The sequence below is a fragment of the Saccopteryx leptura genome, chromosome X (genome assembly GCF_036850995.1).
Source record: "Saccopteryx leptura isolate mSacLep1 chromosome X, mSacLep1_pri_phased_curated, whole genome shotgun sequence".
Lineage (NCBI taxonomy): Eukaryota > Metazoa > Chordata > Mammalia > Chiroptera > Emballonuridae > Saccopteryx > Saccopteryx leptura.
The window spans coordinates 95,154,958-95,172,067 of NC_089516.1; the positions used below are offsets into that span (position 1 = coordinate 95,154,958).

The following is a 17,110-nucleotide window of genomic DNA, read 5'->3' on the forward strand; positions in this document are numbered from 1 at the left end:
CACATGAATACTATAAATTAAAATCATCTATTATAATGAGGCTATAATGAGAAGTAACAGTTTTAAGATAACATAGTTTCTGTAAAGCATTGAAGGAAAAATGTAAGATTATGTAGATTGAAATGAAAATTCTTTCCGAGATAATTGGAATATTAAAGATGAAAGGTTAAATATGCCTTGGACTCAGCAGTAGTAATTCTTTTAGAGAAAGCATAAAAATGAATAGCAATACAGAATGTCAGCTCCTCTATGAAGTGCAAACATAATGTACTTTATCATTTGATAATAAAAATGCTTATTTTACGAGGCCCTACTAATAATCTATCTCAGTAATGTCAAAGTCATGAAATTATTTTACAATTTACACACTTTTATGTTAGTAATTTGAAAATTAATGATTCATTTTGCAAATGCTTATTTTGTCATTCTAACATGACTAAGTATTAAAAATATATAGGATGCTTAATGAGCAACAAAAAATGCATGTATAGAAATATTTGATGATCATAACTGAGTTGTGTATAACCATAGTGCTAATTTTTCCAAAACAAAAATGTTAAGTAGATTAGTAAAACATTTTGTGTTACAGAAAAGCACTGTTTAAGTGCAGTAATGAGACTTTAGAATGGACTAATCTTCAGATTAAAATATTTTAGTTAACTATTCTATTCACTTAATAAATAAGGAATGTGATAACCTGGTTCAATCTTTCATTAATTAATGTTACCCAGTCCTGTGCTGTAATAAAACATAGTGATTTTATTTGAATAAAGCAGTGAAACTGCAAACAGATATTACTGCCCATAAATTTTAAAATAGATCACACAAAAACATATTTATTCTTCAAGATTGCTCAATGTTACTGTCTCTACAGGTATGTCAAGAAGTGATTTAGGCAAAACTCACTAAGCTCTGTAAGTAATGCTTTGAAACAAACAAATGCTAGTTTTCACAAACTTGATGAGGTTTGAAAGTGTGAGATATTTAGAATTATCCTTCCAAATTTCTGATAAAACATCAAAATGTAAGCATTATTGATAGAATTTAGCAATGGCATGGTATTTGTTAGAGTCAGTATATGTGTACTAATTATAAACAGGAAGCGAACTCTTTTATCTTTTATTTACCTCAATGTGTTAGCTATACATTCAGATTTATGAAAAAATAGTGTGAATGAATCCTATAAAAATTGCTTTTAGAGCATTAAGTAATGAATAAGTTGTTTAGCATGTCTTATGTATTGCATAATTCACATGTAATAAATATGTTATATTTTTGTCACCCAATAAATCAATCATGTGCTTGTTTGGGATTTGAGGGAATTCAATAAAGAAAACTTCCCTTACTGAATTCTCAGCCAATTGAGAAGTGAAATAGTAAGACAGATAGAATCTAGACTATGAACACTGATGCTAGAAAATATAATTGTATCTGTGGACAAGTTTCCCAATCCTGAGCAATAGAACGAGACAGACATACCTACTCACCAGCACAAGAGTAATATACACCCTGCTTTCTCAAGAAACAAAACCGGTCTATGGATTTTGAGTACTCAAAGAAGAAACTCATTTAAAAAAGGAAAGGATAAAAGGGTCTAGCCTATGCATACTCTGTTTTTATTTCCAAATCCACCATTCATAATCCTCCACCTCCAAACAAGTAATAGACTAAGAAAGATCCAGACGTGATTTGTTAGGAGAGGGAGAAAATTCCTCTAGCAATTTTAGTTGATTACTCACTTAACCCACTATATTGCAACCACAAATTTATGACCTTTTCATTTTGGCAAAAAATAAAATAAAATTAGTTCAGCAGGACAACCCAACTGATTTTGGTATGTTTTCCCCAAGAAGATTTTGAAATTAGTAATAATGGTGCCTTGTTTAAATCTGCTTCAAATACTATTTATAGTGTTAAAAATTCACTACTTATATTTCCAGTCCCAAAGTATGACTAGCCACATTGTCTATCAGGTGTTGCAATTATGGTAGATTAAATGACAATATAGAAATACTCCAATAAGAAAGCACCAACATGGCCTGACCAGGTGGTGGCGCAGTGGATAGAGCATCATACTGGGATGCAGAGGACCCAGGTTCGAGACTCCAAGGTCACCAGCTTCAGCGCGGACTCATCTGGTTTGAGCAAAGCTCACCAGCTTGGTTGGACCCAAGGTTGCTGGCTTGAGCAAGGGGTTACTGAGTCTGCTGTAGCCCCACGGTCAAGGCACATATGAGAAAGCAATCAATGAACAACTAAGGTGTTGCAAGGAAAAACTAATGATTGATGCTTCTCATCTCTCTCCGTTCCTGTCTGTCCCTATCTTTCCCTCTCTCTGACTCAAAAAACAACAAAAAAGAAAGCACCAACATAGATAAATGTTCAATATTTTTAATATAAAGTCCTTTACCTGAAAAAAAAAACTATCAGAGAAAACTTAAAAGGAAATTCAGTCAATCTGTTTTCACAAATATATCAACCAACCATCTCACGCTTGTCATATTTTCGTAATTTTCAAACACAATTAAAAGTCCAAATTCAATTTGTCTTGTTTCTCTTAAAGAGCAAATAAATACATTATACAACTTTAGAAGTTGAACAGTCTCTTCAAGAAAGTCTCTTTTTTGGCAACAGCTTTATTAAATATAATTTATATACTGTAAAATTTACTCATATATATACAGTGTGTCTGTAAAGTCATGGTGCACTTTTGACCGGTCACAGGAAAGCAACAAAAGACAATAGCAATGTGAAATCTGCACCAAATAAAAGGAAAACTCTCCTAGTTTCATACTATTCAGTGCAGTTTGATGTGGGCTCACAGACAGATTTTTTCAGGGCTCCTTAGGTAGCTATCTCGTGTAACCTCTACAGACTCATCACTGACTGATGGCCTACCAGACGGGGTTTCTCCACCAAACTGCCTGTTTCCTTCAACTGCTTATTCCACCGAGTAATGTTATTCCTATGTGGTGGTGCTTCATTATAAACACGCTGATATTCACTTTGCACTTTGGTCACGGATTCGAATTTAGTGAGCCACAGAACACACTGAACTTTCCTCTGTACTGTTCACATCTCGACTGGCATGGCCGTGGGCTGCTCCGCTGTATACACGGAGTTATGTCATCATCTGCGCATGTGCACATGCTGCCACATCGTCCTACAGAAACTGGGAGTGTTTTCCTTTTATTTGGTGCAGATTTCACATTTCTATCATCTTTTGTTGCTTTTCTGTGACCGGTCAAAAGTGCACCATGACTTTACGTACACACTGTATATATATATTATTATTATTTTTTTTTACACAGAGAGAGAGAGAGAGTCAGAGAAATGGATAGACAGATAGAAATGGAGAGAGATGAAAAGCAACAATCAGTTTTTCCTTGCAACAGCTTAGTTGTTCATTGATTGCTTTCTTATATGTGCCTTGACCGGGGGGCTTCAGCAGACCGAGTAACTCCTTGCTTGAGCCAGCGAGCTTGTGTCCAAGCTGGTGAGCTTTTGCTCAAACCAGATGGTTGGCTCTGGTTCTTCCTCATTCACATTTGAAAGATTTTGTGTTTTTTTCTTGCATTCAGATGATGCAATTTTTTGACAAAACTTGTTTGTAATATTTTCTTATAATTTTTTGTGCTTCTTTGATGTCTGTTACTTCTCTTTTATTTTTTATTTTATTTATTTGGGTCTTCTCATTTTTTTGATGAGTCTGGTTAAAAGTTTGTCAATCTTTATCTTTTCTAAGAAAGAGCTTTTGGTTTTATTTATCTTTGGTATTGCTTTTTACGCTCTATTTTGTTTATTTCTGTTCTGATATAAAATTCCTTTCTTCTGTTCACTTTGGTCTTTGTTTGTTTTTCTTTATCAAGTTATTTAAGTGCGAAAGTTAGATTGTTCATTTGCTATATTTCTTGTTTATTTAGGTAGGCATACAATGCTATGAACTTCTCTCTTAGGACTGCTTTCATTGTGTCCCACAGATTGTGGCTTGTGTTTTTATTTCCATTTATTTTAAAGTATCTTTTGATTTGTTCCTTGATCTCATTTTTAACCCAGTCATTGTTTAGTAACATGTTATTTAGCCTCCATGTCTTTGTGTGTTTTTCAGTTGTTTTCTTGTGATGAATTTTTAGTTTAATATCATTATTGTAAGGGAAGATACTTGATATAATTTTAATCTTCTTAAACTTATTAAAGCTTGTTTTGTGGCCTAACATGTGGTCTGTACTAGAAAATGTTCCATGTGCACTTGAAAAGAATGATATTATGCTGTTTTGGGGTGAAATTCTCTGAATGTATCAATTAAATCCAGCTGATTTAATGTGTCATTTAAGGTCACCATTTCTTTGTTGATCTTCTTCTGTCTGGAAGATATATCTATTGATGTCAATAGTCTGTTAAAATCCCCTACCATGACTGTGTTGCTGTTGATGTTTATATCCATCAAGATTTGCTTTACATATTAGGTGCTCCTATATTGAATGTGTAAATATATACCAGGATTATTTCCTATTGTTGGATTGCTCTCTTAATCATTATGTGCTGTCCTTTTTGGTCTCTTACTATAACATTTGGGGTTTTTTTTGTTTGTTTGTTTTTGGGATCTTTTTGTATTTTTCTGAAGTTGGAAACAGGGAGGCAGTCAGACAGACTCCCACATGCGCCTGATTGGGATCCACCTAGCATGTCCACCAGGGGGCAATGCTCTGCCCATCTTGGGTGTTGCTCTGTTGCAACCAGAGCCATTCTAGCACCTGAGGCAGAGGCCATGGAGCCATCCTCAGCACCCGGGCCAACTTTGCTCCAATGGAGCCTTGGCTGCGGGAGGGGGAGAGAGAGAGAGAGAGAAGAAGAAGAAGGAGAGGGGAAGGGGTGGAGAAGCAGATGGGCACTTTTCCTGTGTGCCCTGGCTGGGAATCAAACCCAGGACTCCTGCATGCCAGGCCGATGCTCTACCACTGAGCCAACAGGCCAAGGCCTATAACATTGTTTTAAATTCTATTTTGTCAGATATAAATATTGCTACTCCAGCTTTTTAAAAAATTTATTTCCATTTTCATGAAATATGTTTTCTATCTCTTTACTTTTAGTCTGTATGTATCTTTTGTTCTGAGTTAGGCCTTTTGTAGACAGCATGTATATGGTTCTTGCTTTTTTATCCATTCAACTACTGTATGTCTTTTGATTGAATAAATCATTTATATTTAAACTGATTATTGATAGGTACGTATTTATTGCCATTTTATTCTTTTAACTATATTCCTCTCTTCTTCAAGCAGGCACTTTAACATTTCTTTTAATACTGGTTTGGTGGTAATAAAACCCTTTAGCCTTTTTTGTCTGGCAAGCTCTTTATTTCTCCTTTAATTTTAAATGATATCCTTGCTACGTAAACTAGTCTTGATTTTAAGTCCTCATTTTTTCTCACTTTTAATATTTCACACCAATCCCTTCGGGCCTGAAATGTTTCTGTTGAGAAATGATCTTACAGACTAAGTGAGCTCCCTTGTAAATAACTAACTGCATTTCTCTCTCTCTCTCTCTCTCTCTCTCTCTCTCTCTCTTTTTTCCCTTTGGTGCCACGAACAATCCACACTGTGTGGCCACCTTTGCTTGGTTCAGGTGCATGTGGCAGGGTCCAAGCTGCACACCAAGACCAGCTTTCACCAGCACCTTGCTCAGTGGCAGGTCAGCAGAATTCCCAAATCATCCCAGATTCGCCTCTGGCTGCCTTTGACTGCTGGCTGCCTGTTTAGCTCTGTCACTGAAAGAGCCTCTGGTGGAGTTGAGAAGATGGGGTTATTGAATGTCCCCTGAGGTGGAGGTGACAGTTACGCTTCAGAAAAGGTGATGGGTGTGGCCCCCAACCTAGAATCACAGGTCTCAGTGTGTCCCAAATTTTGTCCGACCTCAGCAAGGCAGAGCCACTAGAAGTCAGATAGGTGGGGCTTCTGAAGCCCAGAATAAGAGTCCACTGGCAGCCAGGTAGGTGGTTCTACTGAATCTCCTATGAAGGGAATGATCAGTCAGAGTCTTGAAAAATTGGGGAATGGTCCCTGATTTAAAGCCAGACAACTGAGTCACTGTCAATATCTGAGCCTGTCTGGACCTGTAATTCCTGGCCAAGGCTGCTTACTCCTCAACAGGGCTTATCTCCACAAAGTGAAGCAAGCAGGGGTCTAGAGTTTGAGATAAATGCTTTTCCCCAGGCTGATGCCTTTCAGATGAGAGTGCTCCACCCAAGAAAGATGTGGTGAGTGCAGTATTAGAGAATGAACTTTGTACAGGGATCCTGGTGACTATTCACTCTATCCCTGTCTCTCTCCAGAACCATAAACCTCAGATTCTCTTCTCAAGACTCTAGTCCACTCAGCCCTCTCTCTGCTGAAGCCCAGGTTAAGTGACTGTGACAAGATTTTTTTTTGCATTGGCCCTTTAAGACAATAACTGTGTCTCTGCAGACTCCGGTCTCTTTCTGGCAGACAGAAACCTTACTGCTTTTCACAGCCAAATGTTATATGGGCATCTCTTCCTGGCTCTGGGTTGAGGAGCCTGGCTTGGGGTTTAAGCCCTGCACTTCTCAGGGAAACCACTCCCCTCCACAGTTGAAATATTTCTCTGGTACTTGAGCTGTTGGTCCTGGGAATGGGTCCAGACCTTTTTGTGACTGTGCCCTTCCTCCCATTCTAAATTTTGCTTCTATGAATCCTTGGTTATTAGACCTTCTTCATTTAGTCTTGAGTTTGTTATTTAGGATAATTATTCTTTAATTTAGTTGTAACTCCAGTTTGATTCTGGGAGGAGGTGAGTGTAACATCCGTTTACTTCACCACCATCTTGGATCTGCTTGCAGGTTCTTTAAGTATTTTTCTTAATTATTAAATTTACTGTTGTGATATTGGTTTATAAAATTACAGTTTTCAGATGCGCAATTCTATAATGCACCGTCTGTATCTTATAGTTTGTGTTCACCTGAATTTGTTTTTAACTGAATACCAAATGGCCTCCATATTTTTTTTCATAAGAGAGAGAAAGAGACAGACAGACAGATAGACAGACAGGAAGGGAGAGAGATGAGAAGCATCAATTTGTTGTTGAGTCACATTAGTTGTTCATGGATGGCTTTCTCATACATACCTTGACGGTGGGGGCTCCAACTGAGCCAGTGACCCCAAAGTCAAGCTGGTGAGCCCATGCTCAAGCCAGCGGCCTTGGGGTTTCAAACCTGGGTCCTCAGCATCCCAGGTCGACACTCTATCCATTGCACCAGCACCTGGTCAGGCTGTATTTTTTTTAATTACAGTTTTTTCTTTTTCTTTTTAAAAATACAGTATTCAATCTGAAGGATGTCTGAGATTGGAAATAGTCTCATAAACTTTTAATGGATGGCATTAAGTCTACATTCTTTTAAAATTACTTACAGAAAGAAAACAGTAAAAGATGTTAATATTTACAAATTCTGTTCAATAGGTTAAATCAACTATGATGCTTTGATATATTTTATACTGATATTTTTCTCTTTGTAAATAAAGTCATTTTTTTTCTTTTTAGTAAGTTAACATTTTTTGTAATTATCTCTAAATTTTCACCTTAAATAAAAATGAAAATTACTGGCAGTAATTAAAAGTAAAGCTTCAAACCCACCTGAAAAATACATAGTGTGACAATAACTTAGTTGAATTTTATTAATCATTGCACATTATTATATGATACATATACATCTATCAGTATCTTCTAATTAAAATATATTTACATATTGTCTTTTTATAAATTCACTTTTATGTAATATTTGAAGGCACCAATTTTTTAGTAATTATCCCATAATTATTAAATTTCTCTAAAACTTTTTTTCTCCCTAGGTTAATAAATTTTGTTATTAAATATGTGATGCAGCAAAGACGCTTTGTTTCTTATCTCATAGCTACTAACCTTTGCTAGCAGAGCTCTACCTTATTTATTTATTCACCTGCCTATGTATGTATCTGCAGAAGATGACAGCCTCCCAGTTAGTTCCAGGAGACAAGTACTGACTTAGAAAACCATGAAAAGGCCATTCTTCTTCCAGTGACTTGTTTAAACATAAGCATGTGAAAACTAGCTATAAAGAGTCATTATACCACATAGTGTTTTAACAGTTTTTAAATGGATCTTTGGTATGATGTGTAATTAATTTCTTAACCAAAAACTAGAGAATGGGCAGAGAAAACACAAAAAGTTTTGCTGTGTAACAACAAGGACTTTCGCGATAAGAGTCAATTTATGTTTAATGAAAGAATTTGATTCATGATTGTCAATGTTTAAAACAAAGTGGCGTTTTTTTATTCTTATTTTTAAAGAAAGGGGGGAAAATGATCTTTACACTTGTCATAGATTTTACTTGGTAAAAGCTAAAAGCTCTGTTTCTATGTTTCTTTACTAATACAGTTCTTGGCTTGTGAAATAAATAACCAGTTATTGTATTTTGTGTTATCTTTTTTTATTTTACACTACTCTGCCACAATTTGACTTCAGTATACATTTATCCTTACCTCTTCTCTCAACACTCTATCAAAAATGGCAGTGTGTGCCTGACCAGGCATGGCGCAGTGGATAGAGCATCGGACTGGGATGCTGAGGACCCAGGTTCGAGACCCCGAGGTCGCCAGCTTGAGCATGGGTTCATCTGGTTTGAGCAAAACCTCACCAGCTTAGACCTAAGGTTGCTGGCTCAAGCAAGGGTTTACTCAGTCTGCTGAAGGCCCGCGGTCAAGGCACATATGAGAAAGCAATCAATGAACAACTAAGGTGTCGCAATGAACAACAAAAAACTAATGATTGATACTTCTCATCTCTCCATTCCTGTCTGTCTGTCTGTCCCTGTCTATTCTTCTCTCTGATATTCTCTCTGTCTCTCTAAAAAAAATGGCAGTGTGAAACTAACTGGAATGTAAATTGTGTTTTTATTTTTTAATAACTCTAAAAATTGCTTTTCTGTCAAAACTGACAAATCTTGTTAGCCACCGACCTTGGAACTCTTCATCTATAAAATACTAAAACATCTAAACAAATGGGCATATGTCAAAGTGAATTGTTCACTAGAAACTCATAGTTATTCAGAGAATGCTAATTACAAGAATGTTTAAAAGTTGTTTCAATTTTTTTTTGGTTATTTAGCTATTCTTACAGGATTATACTAAAATCCTTAGTGTTATGGTATTTGATATGAGTCTAAATGACATTATTTTTATTTAGTGAATTTTGAATTACAGAATAGTATGGAAAAATATGGACATTACACATAACACATTATTTTATTCTTATGACAAATTATGTATGAGTTCTTTGATAAGCCTTGGTCAGAGTTGCTCTGTCTTTTACTAAGTGAGCTTAAAGCATATGAAAGGTTTTGGATGAGAGGGTGCTGTGTAGTCTCCCTTTATTTTTTACTTTTGAAGATCAAGAAATGCATCACTCAATGCGTTAAGCATGGGTATGTCGTGCCTTCTTGATCCACCTGTTCTGCAGAACCCACTCCAGTGCCTTTCTGACTTTATCTCACCTTAAAACCTATCTTTCTTTAATTTATGTTTGACTTTGAACGTAGAGTTTGTAATGTCCTGTGTAAATCAAACTACATAAAAATGGCCGTTCCCAATTTGTCTTTTCTTGCATCTAAACTTACAATTTTATATTCGTCTTTAAAACGAATGTTTTTTTTAAATTATTGAAACATAAAAATTATTTGATTCTCATAAAGCAGCATATCAAAAATGCTAAAATCTCACCCTTCACAGTCTCTTTAATAGTCGCTTTGAAACTCCAAACATTTGAGAGAAACCAAATAAAAAATGTTTTAAATTCTTTGTAAAAGATTTTAAGTTCTACTGGCATGACCACAAATGTATTGATTAAGAGATAAGTTCATTGCACAAGTGACCAGGTGTCAAAAGTAAAAGAATAAAAGAAGAATTAAAAAGGGTCTCTCAGAAATGGTAAAAATACATATTCATAATTCTTACATACAAGCAACAATAAAAAGAGAGTTAAGAGAATGAATTTTATATGTGCCTGCCAGAGAGTCACTTCTTATTCTTAGAGTACTACTCAGAAATAGTCTTGTTCTTTTCCAGGTATTTAACTCCTCACCTACAGTTCTACTTCATCTCTACTCTTCTTTGGGAGAAAACAATGGAAAGTGCCTGATACCAGCGCACAGTGCTGACCTCAGAACCAGGCTAACGTATGATACCCCTGAATAAGAAATGAAAGTCATTACCTAGCTTTCTGGTTTCAAATGGACTTTATATCTGAAAATTAAGGTACATGCTAAGGGACAGGCCAACACAAATAATGAGAGATTATGGTATGTTAATGTTTTATGTTTAGAGATAACATTACTCATAATAATATTAACAGTGTTGGCATTGATGTTAAAATGTGAGTATAAACTATGTGTCAGGCCTTCTATTTAGCACTTTTTATACACACTTTCATTAAAATTTGTAAGAAACCTCTGGCAAGTATTACTAATCTACTTTGAAGATAGTGAAATAATATTTAAATAGTTTTTGTTTGTTTGTTTTTCGTATTTTTCTGAAGTGAGAAGCAGGGCAGCAGAGAGACAGACTCCCACATGTGCCAGACCAGGATCCACCCAGCATGCCCACCAGGAAGTGATGCTCTGCCCATCTGGGGCATTGCTCTGTTGCAACCAGAGCCATTCTAGCACCTGAGGCAGAGGCCATGGAGCCATCCTCAGCACCCAGGCAAACTTTGCTCCAATAGATCCTTGGCTGTGAGGGAGGAAGAGAGAGACAGAAAGAAAGGAGAAGGGGAAGGGTGGAGAAGCAGATGGGTGCTTCTCCTATGTGCCCTGGCTAAGAATCAAACCCAGGACTTCCACACACTGGGCTGGTGCTCTACCAGTTAGCCAAGTGGCCCGGGCAATAACTAAATAGTTTTGATAATGTGGTTTATCCATAAGGATTGGCCCCAATGATGTCCATGCCTTAATTGCTGAAACCTGGAAATATGTTGTCAAATGGTAAGGGAGAATTAAATTTGCAGATGAAACAATGATTTCTAATCTGCTGGTTTTAAATTAAAGAAATTATCTTGTGTTATCGAAGTGGGCTCAATGTAATCACAAAGTTTTCTGCATTGGGAACAGGTTAACAAAATAATCAGAATCAGAGAAATATCATGAGCAGGACAAATTCGCTATTGCTGTCTTTAAAGGTGGAAGAGAGCCATGAGCCAAGGATAGTGAGCCTCATCAAGAAGCTGGAAAAGTCAAGAAAGCAATTGTCCTCTAGAGCTAAAAAGGATCACAGCCCTCCTGGCACTTGCATTTTTCTTTCAGTGAGACTCATTTCTGACTTCTGACTTCCAGCACTATAATATAATAATTTTCCTTGTTTTAAGCCAGTAAGTTTATGGTAGTTTGTTACAACAGCAATAGAAAACTCATACTCAGCCATGGCTGGTTGGCTCAGTGATAGAGAGTTGACCAGCATGTAGAAGTCCCCAGTTCAATTCCCGGTCAGGGCACACCAGAGAAGCAACCATTTGCTTCTCTTCCTCTCCCCCATCTCTCTTTCTCTTCTCTTTTTCTCCCACAGCCATGGGTATATTGATTCAAGCACATCGGCCCCAGGCACTGAGAATGGCTCTCTGGAGCCTCCACCTCAGATGCTAAAACTAGCTCAGTTGTGGGCATGGCCCCAGATGGGTAGAACATTTCCCCCAACGGGGGTCACTGGGTGGATCTGATACCGGTTGGGGCACATGCAGGAGTCTGTCTCTATCTCCCCTCTTCTCAATTAAATGAAAAAAAAAATTAAAAGTAAAAGAAAATTAATATTCTAGTAACCTGGACAATTGTTTTTTCCTTGCCAACCATGTACCACTCCTCATTTTAGGGACCATATTAATCTTTTTTTACTTTTGGGCCATCATCCTTTTTAGTAAGATTGTATTTTTAGCCAGGCTGCAGGGATTTAACATGTAATGTTTTCCATTTCCCCCAACCAAAATTCTTATTTGAGGTGTAAGGATCACACATGACAAAAGTTAAACCAGTTGGAATCAATTTCAATTTTTTTTAATTATCAGAAAATGTAATTTTTATTTCCTGTTGGATATTAAAGAAATACTGCAGTGGGTTTATATTTGTAACAGCCATCTTGTGACCATGTAGTACAAAGAGTATAGGTAATATTATAGTAGAGTCAAGAAATAGAGAGAAAGAACATCCCATCCCGGTAAAATTATGTGAACACTGAATCAAGCCATTAAAGAAGCTACGTCCCCTTTTGAACTACTCAAGCACCATGAGCCAGTGTCTTTGCTTAAGCAAGGTAGAATTGGCCTTTCTGATTCTTGAAAGGGAAAGAATCTATACTAATGCAATATTTACCTAACTTCTTAAGAGCAAACATATTTTTAATTATGTAAAATTTCCAGGAACATAAACCACTTATTTTGGGATAATCATGTATCACAAACTTTAACAAATGCATTTAATTAATGCGTATTTTCTAGTCATTAATTCCTCCACTTAGAACTTATTTCCAATAGTTGAATTAGTAAATTGCCTCTACAATGACATAATCACTTACCATTTAAGAGATAGAGGGTTGTTTTGTGTTTATGTGTGTGATATTTACAGGAGTATCTCTACCATAAACATTACAACTTAATAATTCATACACATTTTTCTCTGAACTTAAAATTTAAGCTCTTTAAGGGAAGCAACAGGTAGCTCTTTACCAAGGATAATTATGATTCCTACATATTTTCTGATAAAATGCAACCAGACTAATAAAAAAATAAGGTTGATAACATCAAATGCTTGTGGACATGTGGAGAAATCAGCATTCTTTTTTGTTAACTGAGAAACATGTTAATTGTAACTAAATATATGTTGTTGTTCACTGGGCAGAGAATACAGTAGTATCTATTAAAATTTAAAATGCATATACCTTGAACAAGCAATCTTAATTTTAAATTTTTAAAAATTTTTTTTGTTCTTCTTTAATTTTTTTTTATTTATTCATTTTAGAGAGGAGAGGGAGAGACAGAGGGAGAGAGAGAGAGGAGAGACAGAGAGAGAGAAAGGGGAGGAGCTAGAAGCATCAACTCCCATATGTGCCTTGACCAGGCAAGCCCAAGGTTTCGAACCGGCGACCTCAGCATTTCCAGGTCGATGCTTTATCCACTGCACCACCACAGGTCAGACGCAATCTTAATTTTAGAAATTTATGCCACAGAAAAAAATAACTCAAGTTTATATGCCCAAAGTTGTTAATTATAACATTATCTATAATGGCAAAAATATTGTATTCATCTTGGATAATCACCAGTGAGATAATTATGGAATAAATGATGATACATCAGTAATATGGAATACTATTTAATTATTTAAACAAATTATATATTCATATATGGAAAGAGAGTATATATATAGAGAGAGAGAGAAAGAGAGAGAGAATATATATATCAACACACATATACATATATAGACACACATCAGAGATAAATATTCATGATACATAGTTTAAAAATTATAATAAAGCATGCATAGAGTGATCCAATTTAGCTAATTTTATATAGCTTTTAATACTGTGGAAAATTAATGAAGAATATACATAATTTATTAACAATTAAATAGGTAGCAGACAATTGAAAGATTAGCAAGAAATAATTCCATTTTATTTTATGTATCTTTATCTTATTTTAATTTTTATATAATCATATATTCATAAATTAATTTAAAATTTACTGATATATTTTAGGAGTGCAAAGAAAATGATATCAAATAAGTTAATTTAGCACAAGTTGTTAGTATTTTTTAAGTGTCTGTTTTTGGGTTGGGTGTTAAAATCAAATTAAGGGTTTGTAATTATTTAATATTGACCTTATTCCCTGGTCCTTTGGAAGTAGAATTACTATAATCCTTAATATTTACATGTGCATTTGTAACTTTTAAAAAACTGGCTCTGGACTTACTTCTTTAGAGATTTGTCCTTGATATTAGTTTGTTTACATACTACCTGTGATTAAAACTTATCCTCTCTAACTTTCAATGTCCTTTTAAGTCAAAAAGACTAATAACTGCTTCACAAAGTTATAGGATAAGAAGTGACTTTGCAAGTAAAATGTTTAGCACAGTACTTGGTAAAACGTAAATGCTTAATAGATGACAGGTATATAATTACTATTAATAATATTATTGCCATTAGTGATATTAGCAGAGTAGTATTAATATTGGTATAGTAATCTTTATTGTTGCCATCATCATAGTTTTTGTCAACATATTCCTAGTAGTAGCACTTAAATTGAGAAGAAAATTTTCAGGTCAGAGGCTGTGTCTATCCATTTTAATGTCTACTCTCATGAATTATGGTCAATGGAAGACCCTTCAGAAGTAGACATACATCAGTAGAAGTGTATGTGACACTGGAAAATCAACCTTTATCCTTTTTCAGTCACCTTCATAAGTATTTCAGTGCTTGAGGCTGTGCTTCAAAACCTCTTTGAAGAATTTCACACATCAACCTTTCTCAATAGCCTCTCATCTGAAATTCTGACGAGTGTGAATTTTGTGTGTTTGACCTCACTCATATCCAGAACACAAGAAAAGCTTATCATTGATGGCACTTAACTCTCATTCAAATAAGAAGCTCAGAAGCACTACTTGGATCAAATTCTACTTCTTCAAGTGTTTTCCACAGTGTTTTACTTGACTCTAGGCAGACCAACAAGAAAGTCTTAGATAACAACTAAGGTATAAAGATTAAAATATTGTCATGACAGCCAATTTCAGCTAGGCAGGTTATGAATATTCCACTTCAAATAGTTCATTTCAATGACATAATTATAGTATATCCATAATAGCTTAATGAAAAAGTTGAATCACCTCACATGTTTATGCATTATTAAAACTTTGATACACGTTTTTCTGAATTGACTTATTTATTCATCCATCTCCTCATTTCTTACTTCACCATCTATCCTTCAATTTATCTATTTGGTCTATTATTTATCTCATCTTATGTCATGTCATCTTATCTTGCTGAGCACCTTCCATACACAGAGTCTGTCATTGGGTTTTTGGTTCTTGGAAATATAATACAAAAATAAATAAGACAAATTTTCTACTCTCAAAGATATTATAATCAGTGAAATAATGTGTTCTAAAACACAGCAGAATGAGATCTATTATCATAAAGGGATATTCAAAGTATTTAAGAATACAGGAGAGACTGACTTTGTTGACATTGTAAAAAATGTTGCAAAGCATACAGCATCTCTATACTAAGGATAAAAAGGTTTTTATGGATTAAGCAAAGTCATTCAGGCTGAAGAAACAGTGTAAGCAATATCACATAGAAGTAAAAGAACACATCTGTATCTAAATAATGACTCCTTAGAAATATTAATATAAATACTTCCATAAAATTAAAAATCTCCATAAAATATAAATGTTTAGTAAAAACAAAAATAAAAGGAAATTGCTACAACTTACCAAATCCTTGGCAAGAGACTTGAGTTCATCTCAGTTATATAAAAATATGTTCAAAGAAACCTGTTCATCAAACTGTGGCTATTAGCTCAAGAATAAATAAATATTTAAGTATGAACTGTGTCAGAACACAGTCTCACCAAGGGTTGGTATTTTGCATTTAACTGAACCCTTCTGCATAGTTATTAATTATTTTCATATTTATTGATAATTTAGTTATCTTCCATTAAGCTAGACAATTGTGAAAAATTCTAGTTGTTGTGTGAGTTACCTTCAATATAGTTATGTTAAAGACAATATATTCATAAAAAGATGTATCTATTGATGATGTTGACCAAAATTTACATAATATTTTAATTAGTTACTAAAATATTTGAAAACACTAGACTTTAAACAAATAGAAAAAATTGCTATACACATATCTAACAAACTGGTTCAATTCTTTTCATATCATTTTAAGTAGAAAGGGAAATATTGGTTACATTGTTTAATAATCTGAGCCATACATGCTCAATACTGAGGTAGCCTTGTTTGTTTTTATCCTTGTAGAGTAACTTCAACAAATAATGGAGAGTGAAACTGTCATAATATAAAATGTTTCTATGTGATTTATAATAGAGCATGGAAGTTGATTGAAAATTGGATTACATGAACTTACCCTGAGGAATGTTTCATCTGTATTTAAGAAGAATGTACATTCTGCTGCTGTCATGTAGAATGTTCAGTTATATCTAGTGGATTCATTTCATCTGTAATGTTGTTCAAGCTGTCTGTTTTCATATTGATTTTTTTGTCTGAGTGATCAATCTATTATTAAAACTGAGTAATTGAGTGTTCTATTATGGTTGTATTGCCGTTTATTTCTCCCTTTATATTAGTCAATATTTGCTTTAGATATTTAGGTTGTCTGATGTTAAAAACATTTGTTATATCTTCCTATGGAATTGGCCCTTTATCATTATGTAATGACCTATTTTGCCTCTTGTGACAGTTGAGATTTGAAATCTATATTTTTCTAATATAATAATATGCATCTTTGTACTTTGTTTATCATTTATATATATGGAATAATCTTTTTTCCATCCAATTTTACCTTACATGTTCAGTATACAATATCAACATACAAAAATCAGTTGTGTTTCTATACACTAAGTGTGAACTATGTGAAAAGAAAATTATGAAAACAATTCCATTCACAGTAATTTAAAAAGAATAAAAACTTAGGAATAAAATAAACCAGGAAGATGAAAAACTTGTACACTGAGCACTGTTAAATACTGATGAAAGAAATTAAAATACACAAATAAGTGGAAATATGCCTTGAGTTTATAGATTGTAAAAATTAATACTGAAAAATGATTATGTTACTCAAAGCAATCTACAGGTCCAATGCAATTCCTATAAAAATTCCAATGACAACTTTTACAGAAATAGAAAAATATAAAATTCATATAAAACTACAAAAGACTTAACATAATCTTAAGAGAAGAAAAAGACTGGATATATCACACTCCTTGATTTTAAACTGTTCTACAAAGAAATAGCAACCAGACACAAAGATCAGTGAAACAAGATAGAAGAATAATAAATCCATAGACCTACAGT

At 34.5% G+C, this 17,110-nt stretch overlaps 1 long non-coding RNA gene across 1 annotated transcript in view; it reads left to right on the forward strand.

The window, feature by feature from the left end:
- LOC136386513 (uncharacterized) overlaps positions 1–16,198 on the forward strand; it is a 53,111-nt gene extending 36,913 nt beyond the window's left edge. Inside the window, exons 2-3 of the long non-coding RNA XR_010747914.1 lie at positions 10,110–10,219; positions 16,055–16,198. This is a non-coding gene — a long non-coding RNA (uncharacterized lncRNA). The remainder of the gene's footprint in view (positions 1–10,109; positions 10,220–16,054) is intronic.
- Positions 16,199–17,110: the final 912 nt, after the last annotated feature.